This window comes from Hibiscus syriacus, unplaced genomic scaffold (assembly GCF_006381635.1).
Source record: "Hibiscus syriacus cultivar Baekdansim isolate YM2019G1 unplaced genomic scaffold, ASM638163v2 tig00110548_pilon, whole genome shotgun sequence".
Classification (NCBI taxonomy): domain Eukaryota; kingdom Viridiplantae; phylum Streptophyta; class Magnoliopsida; order Malvales; family Malvaceae; genus Hibiscus; species Hibiscus syriacus.
The window spans coordinates 1,206,604-1,222,702 of record NW_024062775.1 but is presented as its reverse complement, the minus strand read 5'-3'; positions in this window follow the sequence as shown (position 1 = coordinate 1,222,702).

Here is a 16,099-nt window from a genome sequence, read left to right as displayed (position 1 = left end):
GATTGTTCTGGGATCGAGGCTAAGGGTTGTGAGTTTCCCCTCACACACGCCATAACCGTTTGACATTTAGAGCCTTCTAACTATGCTATGTACCGTTAGGTAGGGGTGAACGATACGCTTACGTGAGAAAAAAATATTTTTCTCCGCATGGGTTTTAGCAAGTAACATATGGGGTGTATAGGCCTCGTGTTTACGAGTGAAACATTGAGTTTCCTCACATGGACATAAGAAAATGCATCCTCTCGAATTGAACTTGATTCGTTTAAGCCTATAATGGGTAAGGATCGAGGGTCTGGCAGTCTCATAAGGGCACCAGCAAAGGATAATTCGAGGACCCTAGTAGTAATACCGAATTTCTGCCAGTTTCATATGGAATTTATGTCTACGGTTCTTCAAAGTTCATAAAAGGGGAACTCACTCTAACCTTTTTCTCGAATTTTTTAATTTATTTTGCAAAAAACATGAGAACTAGAAAAGTATGCAGTTAAGTTTTATATTTTCTTACAAAGTTTGTGAATTAGATATCGTGCAGTTAAGATTTTTTTGTAAATAACAAAGCATGGGGGTAGAAAACATTTATGGATAAGATTGCTATTTGATAAAAACACGTCAGGGTAAATACCATGTTGGGTAGAATTTTTTCTTTCCATAAATATATTTTCCTACTATTTTAATTGATTGGTATTAACCATTCTTCTTGACTTAGTTTTCTCTGTCTCTTATTTCTATTTGCAATTTTGTTTTGCATTAGCTTATTAATTTATTTATTTTGTTATTTATACTAACTTGTTTTTATGTTACTTTCTTTTTACTTGCATTGCATGATCATGACATAATAAAAATGTGTTGATTTGTGAGTGGTCATTAAAGTAAAAGGTTTTCATAATTACAAAAGGTTTCATGATCAAGTAAACTATAATACAACTAGGAAATGGCATCTTGAGGAAGCTCCGAAAATAGTGGAGAGCTATTGACCCAAAGATAGTATGTCCGATGAAGAGCAAAAGGAGATGCGATATATGAGAGGGAAAATGTCCAAGATGATGGGTAAAATATCTGCTTTGACCAAAGGAAAAGAGACTTCTACACAAGAAGAGAAAGAGCTTGATAAAAACAATATTACAATGCCAGATGCACAAGGGATTACTTTATAACAAGCGGATCCTAGTCAATCTGAGAGATCACACATGATCACCATTCGTATCAACAAATTATCTGAAAATACCAAAGAAATGGTGACAAATGTAGAAGTTCCCAGAGATGAAAAGAAGTCATGCAATCAAAACTCATTGATATTTAAGAATTTGCTCCCAAAGTCAGAGACTCAAGTTCAACCCAAGTCGAGAGGTGGCTCTCATTTTGATTCTATCCCTATATCATATAAGAAGTTGTACGAGAAGCTACTAAAAGCCAGAGAGGTGGCTCCACATTATTTGAACCTTGGCAACCTCCGTATCCAAATTGGTATGACGTCAATGTTTGTTGTGAATATCATGTCAGAGCTTAAGGACATTCCATTTAGAATTGCACCGCCTTCAAGCATCGAGTCCAACATCTTTTGGATCATGGAATCTTAGAGTTCAAGATGGAATATCGACTTAGTTTGGTAACTGATTATCCTATTATATTGGAGCCAAAAGTGTTCAAAGATAAGGATATCAGTGGAGGCATTCAGGAGGAAGAAGATTTGCTAAAGTATGAAGTTCAAATTCGTCATTTGAGTAATGAAAATGATAAACTGAGTGGAGAGATGGAAGCCATGCATGATGGTTTTCAAAGGATCAGTCTAGCCTTTAAAAATACTGGTATAGGAAATACCCAGGAAAAGTGGACAACAGGGGTCATTAAAACTGAAAAACGATGTTGAACATTGGAAAAAGAATTGCAACACACATGAAGGTCGAGCCAAGAGGTTCTCTTATAATTTATGAATTACGAAAGAAATGCGCAATATTGTCATAAATGATTTAGGAAGATGCCAAGTCAAAAACCAGATGCTGAATATGTCCATATCTGATATGAAAGTTTCATATCAACGCCACAAGTATGAGAATGATGTTGAACTAGAAGCCACTAGGGCTAAAAAATAAGACATTAATGAAGTTTGTAGATGATTATGGAGATCTTGTACGAGAACTTCATAGCCACAAAGATTTCTTACAAGGAAAAATGAACAACATTGTCTATAACTCCGAGAGTTGACACAAAAGATGCAGGAAAAAGACAATGTCATGAAGAAATCTACTGCCCAAGCAAACAATGTGGCTCATAAACTGGTTGATTTAGCTGGCTTTACGAGAGAATTAAAGTTGATTGGCAACTCAACACCCGAGTATGAGTGGAAATTAACTTAGCTTTTAAGAGGGATAGAGAAGTTAGGAGTTAAAACTATTCCTTATCTGTAAAGTTTGTTTGATATACTAAAAATTTTGTGTTCAATGAAAGTTGTTTTAAGATGGTCACTCTGGAATGACACCTTTTGCACACATGCATTTACATAGCATTTATTTATTTAAGTATTTTACATACATTAATTATAAAAGCATAAAAATAATATATGAAGTGTTATATGACAGTAATACAAAGAGCATTCATTCATACCACTTCATCGTCATCATGAATAAAGAAATGAAAACAATCTTGCAATCTCATAAAGAATCTCAAGATCGGTTACAAGAGCAATTGACTGGGCTACAACAAGATATGAAGAATCAAGCATTGAGTTCTCTATAAGATGTATTAAATCAAATGATCTAGATACTGGTAACCGAGGCTGCCGATAAAGAGGAAATAGTTGCTAAAGGATATAAGTGTTATCAGATTAAAGCGTAAAAAATGATAACCTACCCTGGGGCATCTCACCCGAATCTAAAGAAAAGCTTCATGAATCCAAGGCAATTTAAAAATAAATTCGAGCAGTTAAAGGAAGCAAGTAGAGCTATGAAAAGTGTTGACGTCTCTCACAAAGAACTAGAAAAAAAAAGAACTCAGTCTGGTCCCTGATTTGGGCATACCATATAAATTCAGGGTGCCTAATTTTGAGAAATATAATGGCACCAGCTGTCTCCCAATTTATCTATAGCACCAGTTGTCCCTTAATTCATCTAAAAATGTTTTGTAAAAACCAGCCATTGAACCCTTCTTCTCATAGTTATGATCAAAATAATGTATGTGATTTCCACTTGGGGGCATCTAGACATTCTACGGGGAATTGTAGGCTATTGTTAAAAGAAATAAAAAAGCTCATTGACAAGGGAGTCCTAACATGAGAAATAATCGAGATATGGGGAGAAAATTAGGGTAAAGACCCTAATACAGTTAAACACCCAACATTTTATGAGTAATGGGGCATTCTAGATGAACAAGTAGAGGTTGTTATTCAACGCAGTTGCACGGTATGTTGAAGGCATCTTGTTTGAATTTGTTTTTGTCATTTCTCAGTTTTCTTGTAAGTATATTTAAATGAACTTATGCTACTTTAAAAATGGTGAACATTGAATCAAATTTGTAATATTACAGTTTTTAAAATATCAACTGAAGCAAAAACTTTTCAAATAATTAGAGTTATAAATCTTTGACAAAGTGACAAGACTGAACTCTGATAAAACAAGGACCCTTGACCTTACCCCAGAAGATACACTTACAAGGACTAATATAGCTTTCTCCTCTTATGAGGAAATAAACAAGAGGCTTGGTATTCAGATAAACATAGGAGCAGACAACATGAGGCATCTCTTGTGTATAACATTGCAAAACTGACTAGACTACACTTCTGTTAAGGAAGTTCAGTGATGATCCTAATATTCACAAATGAAATGGTGGAGTAGATGAATTTAATATAGGTCAGTTGTTTGGGAATTGAATTCTAAATATGGGATTGTCTGACCATAAAAAACATATAGACTATAACAGGTTCTTCTTGATGAGCTTAAGAAATTCTAATATGAATACTCCAAAGTTTGATAAATTATTATAGATTATACAATAAAGCTGAGCTATTCCACTAAATCAATTGGTCATAGTGGAAACTCAAAAGCCCCGACTTTATAAATAGATTACATTCAAACCATTACATTGCTCGGGTACTTAGTAGTTCGGTGTTTGCTCCACTGTAATTGTCAAGTCGAAGACTTTGTGATGAGATGAACCCTTCAGCTAGCCCAATAAAGGCAATTACAATAAAGTTGAATTTGGCTTGCTAAACAATGGCAAATTAAATCAAATTTATCTAACAAGGACTTTCAGTAAAATGAACTAAGGGAGTTGAGGAACACATGTTATAATCAACCTCACACAAGCACTTAGGAATTTTATATTTAGACTGATGTCTATGCACTACCTCTGCTAAGGAAGTCTGCGAAGCTTGAACAAATGGAAGATTCCAGAGAACTGAAATAAAAGTGTTCTAGAAAGTCTAGTAATTGAATATGCTAGTTGCGTCATTTTTTCCGTATCTAGTTAAAATATCAAGCCAAAAAAAAGAGGGGCATGTTGTAATGTTCACAAGGACCAAGGAAGAAAAGACATCTTTGATGACTAAAATCTTAGAAAATAGGAAAGCCAATCTGAAGCCAACTTATCAATTTTGGCACTTGTCAAAGAGCTATAACTTTGAAAATATTAAGAGAGTTGTTGATTCTTTTGATATTCTATGAACTATGTTAATGATTTGCTTCAATTGTGAAACTTAAAAAAGGGAAATATTTTAAATTTTTGAATTTTTTCAAAATTTGAAAATAAAATGAAGAAGAAAAACATTTTCGAACAAAACAATCTCTCTGGAGTAGATCTTAGTAGTTAACACACATCTCAGACACAGAGCTTATGCTTAGATTTAGTGTTGAAGCAAGAAATGATGAATGTTGGGGTACTTTTTAAGGTCCGTATCATCTAGAAGTATTAATGTTGGGGCATTTTGAAGGCCCATATCAGCAAGAAATAATAAATGTTGGGATTTGTTTAAGGTCCATATCATCCGGGAATACAAAATCATTGATTTGAGCAAACATTTATTTAGACATAAGGGTGTGAAGAATGAAAATGGTGAAACAGGGACAATGGAGCTTACCATATATGATCGTTTTGTCCATCATACAGTTGCATTATTCTGGTGATTTCACATGCATTACTCTGGTGATTTCACATGCATTAATGTTGGCGAGCCGAAGCATCCCACTTATATTCCCACTAAGTTTTGGTGTCCTTGTAATGCTATACAAAATCTCTGAACACTATGCAAATAGCTCCCCTAGTTAAAAAATCTAGGCAGAAGCCACAGGAAATGATGAATGTGTTGTCGAATGTTTTACAAACCAGTAACTATTGCTTTGAACCAATGTTGCTATCATGCGGTGTTTCTATTTTTTACCCAAGATGAAGGTTGTCTTCTACAACCCCAAGGTTAAAAATGAGGAATAATGAAGATTTCTTTAGAATGGGCGATGAAATTTTAACAGCAAGAAACTAGTGGAGCTAACTACGATTGAACGATGGGTTGTTGTTAAACCTATCGGCATGATGTGATACAAATAGCCTTGTTCGAGATCCGATTAGATGTGGAGACATGAAAGGAATTAGGATAGACCCTCCCTTTGATGTGTTTCAAAAGTCAAATTAGAACAGACTCTGCTCTCCCATTGATCTTTGTCGAGTTTGGCATAGTCATATAAACAGTATCCAAAGATTGTAGATCATCATTTCAAATATGAGAGCTCTACTGGTTTTTTACACAAGTTCAGGCGAAGAAAGCCAATCTTATCAAGGGGAAAAATTTACTAGGGGTAAGAAGAAATTGACACAACTCAAGACTTGCAAGAGTGCACGGTGGTGCAAACAAAAGTGAAGATAACTTAATCAAGAAAAGAATGAAGATCGCTCTTGCAGCCATCCCCACCATAGATCAACAAAACATGCATTTATACATGATACATGAATTTGTGTCATTGCACCATACTTCATTTCATACGTACATGATAACTTTTGATCTCCCTCATGAGGATGTCTGTTAAAATTTGTTTTGAGAAATTTATATCTCTCTTAAATTGGTTTCCCTAGAACTTCAATTGTGGCTTTCTTAGAACATGTCTCCTAAGAAACTCAATCTTGTCTTACTAAAAAGGCATTTTCCCTTGAAGCTTCAACTTGACTCCATCGTGAATAGGAGTCAATTTTTAATGTTATTCTTGACTTCCTCGTGAAGAGAAGTCAATCTTTGTTATTCCTGACTCCCTCGCGAAAATGAGCCAATCTTTGTTATTCTTGACTTCATCGTGAAGAGAAGTCAATCTTTGTTATTCCTGACTTCCTCGTGACGAGAAATCAATCTTTGTTATTCCTGACTCCCACGTGAAGAGGAGTCAATCTTTGTTATTCCTGAATCCCTCGTGAAGAGGAGTCAATCTTTGTTATTCTTGACTTCCTCATGACGAGAAGTCAATCTTTGTTGTTCTTGACTTCCTCGTGAAGAGAAATCAATCTTTTTTATTCTTGACTTCCTAGTGAAGAGAAGTCAATCTTTGTTATTACTAACTTCCTCGTTAAAAGAAGTCAGTCTTTGTTATTCATGACTCCCTCGCGAAAAGGAGTCAATCCTTGACTTCCTCTTGAAGAGAAATCAATCTTTTTTATCCTGACTCCCTCGCGAAGAGGAGTCAATCTTTGTTATTCTTGACTTTCTCACGAAGAGAAGTCAATCTTTGTTATTCTTGACTTTCTCGTGAAGAGAAGTCAATCTTTGTTATTCTTGACTTCATCGTGAAGAGAAGTCAATCTTTGTTATTTCTGACTCCCTCTAGAAGAGGAGTCAATCTTTGTTATTCTTGACTTCCTCGTGAAGAGAAGTCAATCTTTGTTGTTCTTGACTTCCTCGTGAAGAGAAATCAATCTTTGTTATTCTTGACTTCCTCGTGAAGAGAAGTCAATCTTTGTTATTATTGATTTCCTCGTTAAAAGAAGTCAGTCTTTGTTATTCATGACTCCCTCACGAAAAAGAGTCAATCCTTGACTTCCTCGTGAAGAGAAATCAATCTTTGTTATCCTGACTCCCTCATGAAGAGGAGTCAATCTTTTTTATTCTTGACTTTCTCGCGAAGAGAAGTCAATCTTTGTTATTCTTGACTTCCTCGTGAAGAGAAGTCAATCTTTGTTATTCTTGACTTCCTCATGAAGAGAAGTCAATCTTTGTTATTTCTGACTCCCTCTCGAAGAGGAGTCAATCTTTGTTATTATTGACTCCCTCGCGAAGATGAGTTAATCTTTGTTATTCTTGACTTCCTCGTGAAGAGAAGTCAATCTTTTTTATTCTTGACTTTCTCGTGAAGAGAAGTCAATCTTTGTTATTCTTGACTTCCTCGTGAAGATAAGTCAATCTTTTTTTATTCATGACTCCCACGCGAAGAGGGGTCAATCTTTTTTATTCTTGACTTCCTCGTGAAGAGAGGTCAATCTTTGTTATTCTTGACTTCCTCCGTGAAGAGAAGTAATCTTTGTTATTCCTGATTTTCTCATAAAGAGAAGTCAATATTTCAGTGTTGTCTTCCTTGACTTTCTCGTTAAGAAAAGTCATTCTTTTAGTGTTGTCCTTCTTGACTTTCTCGCAAAGAGGAGTTAAACTTTCAGATTTGGTCTTCTTGAAGAGCAGTGAAACAAATAAAGTCCGATTCAATCTTCCCTAAAAAGCAGCAAAGTGGATCAAAGTTTTTCTCAAGTTTGATCTCCCCTAAAGAGTAGCGGAGCAGATTCTTATTCTTTCAGATTTGGTCTTCCTGAAGAGAAGTGAAGCAAATCAAGTTCGATTCAATCTTCCCTGAAGAGCAGCGAAGTTGATCAAAGTTTTTCTCAAGTCTGATCTCTCGTAAAGAATAGCGGAGCAGATTCTTCTTTTTCAGATTTGATCTTCCTGAAGAGTAGTGAAGCAAATCAAGTCCGATTCAATCTTCCCTGAAGAGCAGCGAAGTGGATCAAAGTTTTTCTCAAGTTTGATCTCCCCTAAAGAGTAGCGGAGCATATTCTTCTTCTTTCGGTCTTCTTGAAGTGCAGTGAAGCAAATCAACCTCGATTCAATTTTCCCTGAAAAATAGTGGAATTAGTCAACGTTTGTCAATCTGATTCACCCTGGAGAAACAATAGAGCAGATCTTTCATCAGATTTCAAAGCATGAAGTCAACTGGACAAAAACTCATTGTCTCTTCGTCTTTGCCCTATTCTTGTTGACACAAGAATGAGCAAAGATGGGCAGTTGTAGACATTGATTTTCGTCCCGATTATTATTATTATTATTATTATTATTATTATTATTATTATTATTAAATAATAATTACATTTCATCCCAGGCAAGATCAACTACAACAAAACCCTATCCTTTTTTAAGATTAAGTTATATCGATATCCGCCATAACGCTAAAAAATTTGAGGACCGTTTCGACAGGTAAATTGAATTTCCTTTTGTTCGACTCATGAAATATTCATTCTTGTACTCACAAACTGTTGAACGTAAGAAGAGAACTAATACAGTGAGTTGGTCTTTCGAATTCAAAATATTAAAAAGGCCTTTTCCTTTTCTTTATTTATTTTAAACTCTGTTTTTTCGCTTGCTGAAATTTAATTGCAACAAAGTTTGGTTTGATTTAAATTCATTTTATTTTTGGAATAATTATATGGTTATCATTTATTGTCTGTTAAATTAGTAACACATATTAAAATTAAAAAAAAATATTTATTTAATTAATAAATCATATATCAATATTTAAGAATAAAAAAAATTGAGAATTTACGTTAAAAAATTTTGGCACAAAAAGCATTATTTAAACACAAGCAATTCTTCAGAGGCAAAAGAAAGAAAGAATGGACCCAGGTGGGTTTGAATTACATAATTTTATAAAATAACTTTAAATAAAAATAACAAAATTTGTGATTTAGATTGAACTTGAATTAATTATGGATGTTTGGTTTAGAATAATTTTGTAGGCCATTAGGGGTTCCTTCTGGGCGTTGAAAAATTAAAGGCTATGAAATTTTCGACCACATACGCCCAAATCCTTAATTATTAATTTTAGATATTTATTTGTATTAATTGTGATTTTTTCTTTGAATTAAAAAAATTCTATTTAAACTTCATGTTCAATGAATTTAATAAACATTAGCACCTACACTATTTGACCACCAACACTTGAGGAGTCAAGGGGTCCCTTAATGGGGGGGGGGGAAATCATAATTCAGTCCCTTTAAATGCATTAAAGCTATAACTTACCCCAAGGGTAAATTCCAATTTCCCCCAAGTTGATAAAACTTTAGGCCAATCACTGAAAAATTACAAAGATTATAAAATTATTATAATACTTTAAATCGAAAAAATTGATAAGATAATATAATGAGAGAAAAAAAGAACCGCGTACGATGTTAGAGAAATTATTCTATCAACTAAAGTGAAATGAATAGAGGACAGTGAGAAACGTTTGGATCATTTAGGCTTTAGCGTCTTTGAAAAACGTTAGAAAAAAACGTCGTCTTTTGAGTTGATATGCCGATAAGGTTGGTCTTCATATTGCACGCAGCTTAAGAAAGACATCGTATCTTCTCGATGACTTTTCAAATGTGTTACATAATTCGGAATTTTTTTTTTCATATACTCTTCATTCCACCTAATTAAATATATATATATATATATATATATATATTTTATGAATCCAAATGAACATTCTCCCACTACATTATCTAAAGAAATTTTCCACTTTAAAACTTTTAAGCCATTGCACACATTTAGTCAAGATTTTCACGGATGTATAAAAATGAAGATAATTTTGAGATAATGGGCATCGGTCAACTGTCAACAAATGCACATGACATTAGGGATGGGCATGAGATTCGGGTTTTTTTAAGTATGATGTTTGGGTCGGATCGAGTTTTTTTAAGTATGATGTTCGGGTCGAGTTCGGGTTTAAGATGAAAAATATCCAATCCGATCCGAAAAAATATATAATTTTACATTATATATTTATGAATAATTACAATAATACTATTCTATATATAAATTTTTTCAATTAAATCATTGTTTTATTGAATAAAAATAATATTTTTATTATTATTTCGGGTCGGTCGAGTTTCTAAGTTATATATCGAGTCAGGTTCGGGTCGGATGAACTCTTGTTTTGATCGGATCAAACCTCGGATGGAGGCTCCCTTATTCTCGGATAGAATCGGATGGACCAAAAATCCAACCCAAGCATATCAATGTCCATCCCACATGCCGTATGATCAAATTAAACAATTTTTTTTTATTTGTCGGTGTCGGAATATCTTTAACAATCTTCTACTTATTTTATTAGTGCCTTCACGTCACCATGGGGGATTGTCTCAGGAAAGGCGGGTTAATATACGGCTAATATACAGCATTACCGGATACATTAAAATGTATTTAATAAATTCGGTTTAGCGGTACCTATTATGTTGACAACTAATAATGTTTTAGGTAGAAAAAATGAAAAACTATTAAAAAATTTGGTAACCGGTAAACTTTGGTTATCGGTAAGTATCTATCCTTTTTATAAAAGTGTCCATACGTTTAACATATCAAGTAAATTTTACCGGTTTTGTCATAATGAATCTGGTTTTGTCATATTTTTACCTGTTATATTGTAAATTATCTATCCTTTTTATAAAAGTGTCCATACTTATTTCACTGTGAAAATATATTTATTATTATCTTTAGTTAATATTGTTAAATTTAAAATCTAAATAATATTTTATAAAATATCAAAACAATCAAATAATTTTTTGTGTAAATGAAATTATTAAATTAATATTGTAGGTGGAAAACATGAAACACTATTAAAAAAATTGAAACATAAATTACATAACTTTCAAAAAAGTATATATCATTTTTATAAAAGTGTCCATACTTATTTCACTGTTGAAAACATATTTATTATTATATTTGGTTAATATTGTTAAATTTAAATTCTAAATAATATTTTATAAAATATCAAAACAATCAAATAAAATTTTGTGTAAATTAAATTATTAAATTAATATTGTAGGTGGAAAACATGAAACACTATTAAATAAATTGAAACATAAATTACATAACTTTCAAAAAAGTATATATCATTTTTATAAAAGTGTCCATACTTATTTCACTGTTGAAAACATATTTATTATTATATTTGGTTAATATTGTTAAATTTAAATTCTAAATAATATTTTATAAAATATCAAAACAATCAAATAAAATTTTGTGTAAATTAAATTATTAAATTAATATTGTAGGTGGAAAACATGAAACATTATTAAATAAATTGAAACATAAATTACATAACTTTCAAAGCATTTTTAAATCCTAAAAAGTGTCGATACTTTTAAAAATATATCGATCCAAACGATATACCAGGTAAAAATATGATAAAACCGGTAACAAAATGATAAAACCGGTAAATTTAAAAGTGTCGATACGTTATATAAGGATCGACACTTTGTGAATTTAAAAGAGAAGCAGTTATAGCGCCTATAATGTGTCGATACTTTAAAAAATATATCGATCCACAACGATATAACAGTAAAAATATGATAAAACCGTATCAAAATGATAAAACCGGTAAAATGATACCGGATATATTGAAAGTGTCGATACTTTCGTAAGTACGTGTAATAAATTATCGACACTTTCAAATAAATAGGTAATTATCATTTCGAAAGTATCGACACCTGACATAAAAGTATCGACACTTTTGTATTTGTATCGATTAAATATAAATAACATATCCGATTAAAATATAAAGGCCATAGCTAAATATCCTCTGAAAAAAGATAGAACGGACGAGTTTTTGAAATCGAAGAGTAATTGTTGCTGCATTTCAGAAGGCGTTTCTAAAGCGAAGTTTGTTTGTTTGTTGCTGCAGTCGAATCGAAAAGTATGTTGTCGAAACCCTAATTTTTTATTATTACAGTAATCGCGATAGGGTTTTTTATGTGTTGTTTGGGGTTTTGGAGTAAGGAAGCATTTGGGACCGATTGCAGGTAGAAATAGATATTCAAGGAAAAATATAATGTCGATACTTTTATTAAATATTATAGGTAGAAAATGATATTATAGGTTGTATAAATGTGCCGACACATTTTGGTGTGGCCATTCAAATTCTTTTGAAGAAAACCGTTTTACCACAAGAGTAGTTATCTATATTTGTATATTGAAAAGTGTATGTAACAAAATAATTTGATTTGCGTAAACTGATATATGAAGGAAAAATGGAGTCAATGGGTTGGAAAATTGTTGGTGGAGCAGATGACTTTGAAATTGAGGCCGAGACTCGAAAGCAACCAAAGGGTGGATATATGTACTTCTAGTAAGTATCAATGTCTTTTTGTTATTATTGTTGAAATGGTAATTGGATTAAAGTATCGATAAACTTTAAATTGATTACAAATTTTAAATGTTAACAGTATGGCCGAATGCAAAAGGATGAAGGGAGATGGCACACAGAGCGGTTCGGTATGTAAAATGAAATTGACATTGAGTAGTATTAGTATTTAGTGTTAATGTATTGATTAAGAAACGTTTATGTTTAATATTAGGTGAAAAAAGATGTGAGGTCCAAATGGAATTCAATGAGTGATGCTGAAAAGGAACCTTACATCACACAGTCAAGGAATGATAGTAAAGAATACAAAGAACGGAGGAAAGCACATGAAATAAGGTATTCATTAAACTTGTAAATACGTTGATACAAAATATATAAGAACTATAACATTATATATTGTTAAAAAATGTAGGAAGTGTCGACAAGATGCAGCATTAAAAGGGTGAATTTATTAATTAAACACCTTAAGGAGAAGGGTCAGTTGAATGTGCTTGGAGAAATAGGTTTTGGATCGTTGATCGGAGTAAGGGATCGACCTATTCGGAGGGAATTGTGTCGATCCTTGATGGCACAATTTGACGTCAGTCAATGTATGGCTAAGTATGGTGATTATTCATTCCCTCTGGGGGTATCGACTGCTGCAGCCGTATTGGGGGTACAAAACAAAGGCAAAAGTGTTATAGAAGTCTGTAGGAGTAAGAACTGGAAAGCACTTGCCTCCAAATATGGTTTGAATCATAGGTGACATATACTGAAGTTGAAGAGGATATCAAAAGTGGATCTTACTTGGGGGATGAGCTGAAGGCCCGAGTTCTATTGTACCTTGTCGGTATATTTCTTTGTCCAACGGGTGATACGTCAACGAACAAGGAATATATGAAGCTCATTTGCGATGAAGGCTTGAAGGGTGAATTCAATTGGGCTGAATATATCCATTCGAGATTGATTGAATCAATTATCACCTTTAAAAAGGGCAGCCAGAGATACCTCAAAGGGTGCATAGCAATCTTAGAGGTAAATGAGTTGAATCACTTTTTGTGTTTTTATATAAAAATATAAATTTTATTATAAATGCAGGTTGCACTGTTCGATTTTTGGTCGGGCTGTGAGGCAGTGCCGGCTTATGAAAGAACCGGAGTGGCACGCATCCGTGCATGGGGGAAGGAAGAGGTGGTTAGAGTGATGGTGAAGTTGAAGTTGGATAGAGGGAAGAAGCAAGAAATGGTAATAAATGTAATTAAATAATATTAAGAATATAATCAATGTCTTAATATTGTAATTTAATTTTTGAAGGTTATTGGCAAGGATGTAGAGGAGGCAGTGGAGGCAGAGGAGAAGAAAGGAGGGATGGTTGTATTGGGGATGAAGGTGAGTGGGACGACGGTGAAGCAAAACAGAGTAACTTCGACATTTTGATGTCTGAATTGGCTGATATCAAAAAAATCCAATTTGAAATCATGCAAAGACAATCAAGAGTCGAAGAGAAACTTGATCAAGTCGTAGAGAAACTCGAGAGGCATAAGGGGGTAGTGGAAGGAAAATAGATGGAGTGGTGAAAGAAGTAGAGGTGTTGAGGGGTGAAGTGGTGAAAGAAGTTTCGGTGTTAAGGGGTGATATTAAGATGGTGACGGGAGAAAAATTTGAGGGAGTGGTGAAGGAGGTTGTTGATTTGAGGAGTGAACTTACGGGGGTGAAGGGGGTGGTTGATAAATACTCGGATGAAGGAGCTCAATTGAAGGGTGAAATAAAAGATATGAAGAGCTATGTAGAAAAAAGTACGATGAACTGAAAAAATATGAAGAAGAAAAGAGGGAGGAGGAAGAAGAAGAGATGGAAGAAATGAGGAGGAAGGAAGTCGATGTCATTTATACACCGGAGAGTGTCATAGCAGCAGTTTTGGATTCGGAATGTCCTGCACCCCAGAAGAAGAAGCAGAAGGTAAGTTTAATAAAAGAATACTTAATTTGATTTTTATTATGTTGTTGTGACAAAAATTTGTATGCAAAATTGTAGGTTGAAAAAGCGGACATTCCAACCGGAATGATGACATCGAAGCTGCAATTTGTGATTATTTATGGAATAGCGAGTTAGAATCGGGGTAAGTGAATATATTGTTTTGTGAGTGATATTTAAATATTTCATGACAAGATATTAATCCTAATGATTCATACAGATATTCTGTAATATCAATGGGAAATCAATTCGCTACTGTATACGACGTTGCAACGTTGAAGCTACAGAATGGGTTGGCGGTGTGGTAAGTAGAAAGTAGAAAATAAATAAAACTTATTGAATATGTTCTGATTGTGTAATTAATTTTGTTAGGTTATCGATTTGCTCGCCTGGACCATATGCTACGATTCTCAAAAGTCACACCGGAGGATTGGCTACCTTCCATACCTCTTAGTGGTGAGTTAAATTAATAAATATGAAAAGTAGTGTTTAGACGGTAAATTAATAATGTTTGTTGCGTAATTACAGCAACAGGCGTTGGAAGCCAACAATAAAGAAAGTGTTGAGAATATTTCTACCTTCTGGGGTGTCATATTGGATAACTATGTGAAATTCACCGACTGTGAGAAGGTAAGACACCATACCAATTGCAAATGATGTTTTCGGATATAGAATGTTGAATTTTGTCAAATTGGGTGTGAAATTGTTTGCAGATAATGATCACAATAAACTACCATAATTCACACTGGTATCTGTTGGTGTTGGATATGGTAGATCATGTTGTAACAATATATGATAGTATGTTTACAACTGAAGCAGCTAAACAGAGAGTGAAGGATGCTAAGAGATTGGTATGTATGTATGTATGAAAGGACATTATGTAAATTATAATGCATAATTTTTTTGGTGCATAACTTCTTCTATTTTAATGCAGATTAAAATATTAGATTCTTATAATAAGAAACGCATTTGGGTTGAGTCATGTGGATCTCTAGGAAAGTATCCCTTGAAAACTTCAAATTTGTGGAGCATAAGAAGAATAAGCAATTGAATGGGTATGAGATGTTATCACAAATAGAAAGCTTAATTTATGCAGTTCATCATAATTGACATGTGTGGTTTTCAAATTTTGTAACAGATATGATTGCGGCATGTATGTGATGATGTGGATGGAATCGATCGGTTCTACAGGGGCAACTGGTGATTTTGTAAGTGGATAGAAAAAATTGTTTGTGGTAAAATTGTTAAAAGTCGTAGATTGAATGCTGTAGTTGACAATACTTAACGTTCTGACAATTTGAATATAGGTTGTTGGAGACTGGGATCGATCGCGAGTATTAAATGATCTCGTAAGCCACAATCAAAATGAACGAAGACAGGAGATAACAAAAGCTGCAATATTACATAAGAATAACAAAAGGATGCAATGATGTAAATGTCGAGTTAATTTTGTATAAGATTTATAATTTTGTATACGATTTATATTTTTGTATGTGAATATAATTATGAATGAGATGAGAAAAGTTAGCAGTATGTTGTTGTACATGTTTCTTATACACATTAAGGGTCATGTCGATACTTGGAAGTAAAAGGCAAATTTACAATATGGCCAACAGGGTGCACCCATAAAGTGTCGATCCATATAATGTAATATGTAATTTTTCAATCTAACCGGTACAATTATACCGGTTTTATGAGAGGATATGTCTAAATAATGTGTCGACACTAATATAGTTTGTGTCGATATTTTTTTCCAGAATTAATGGAAAACAGGGTCATTCACATTATATAACCGG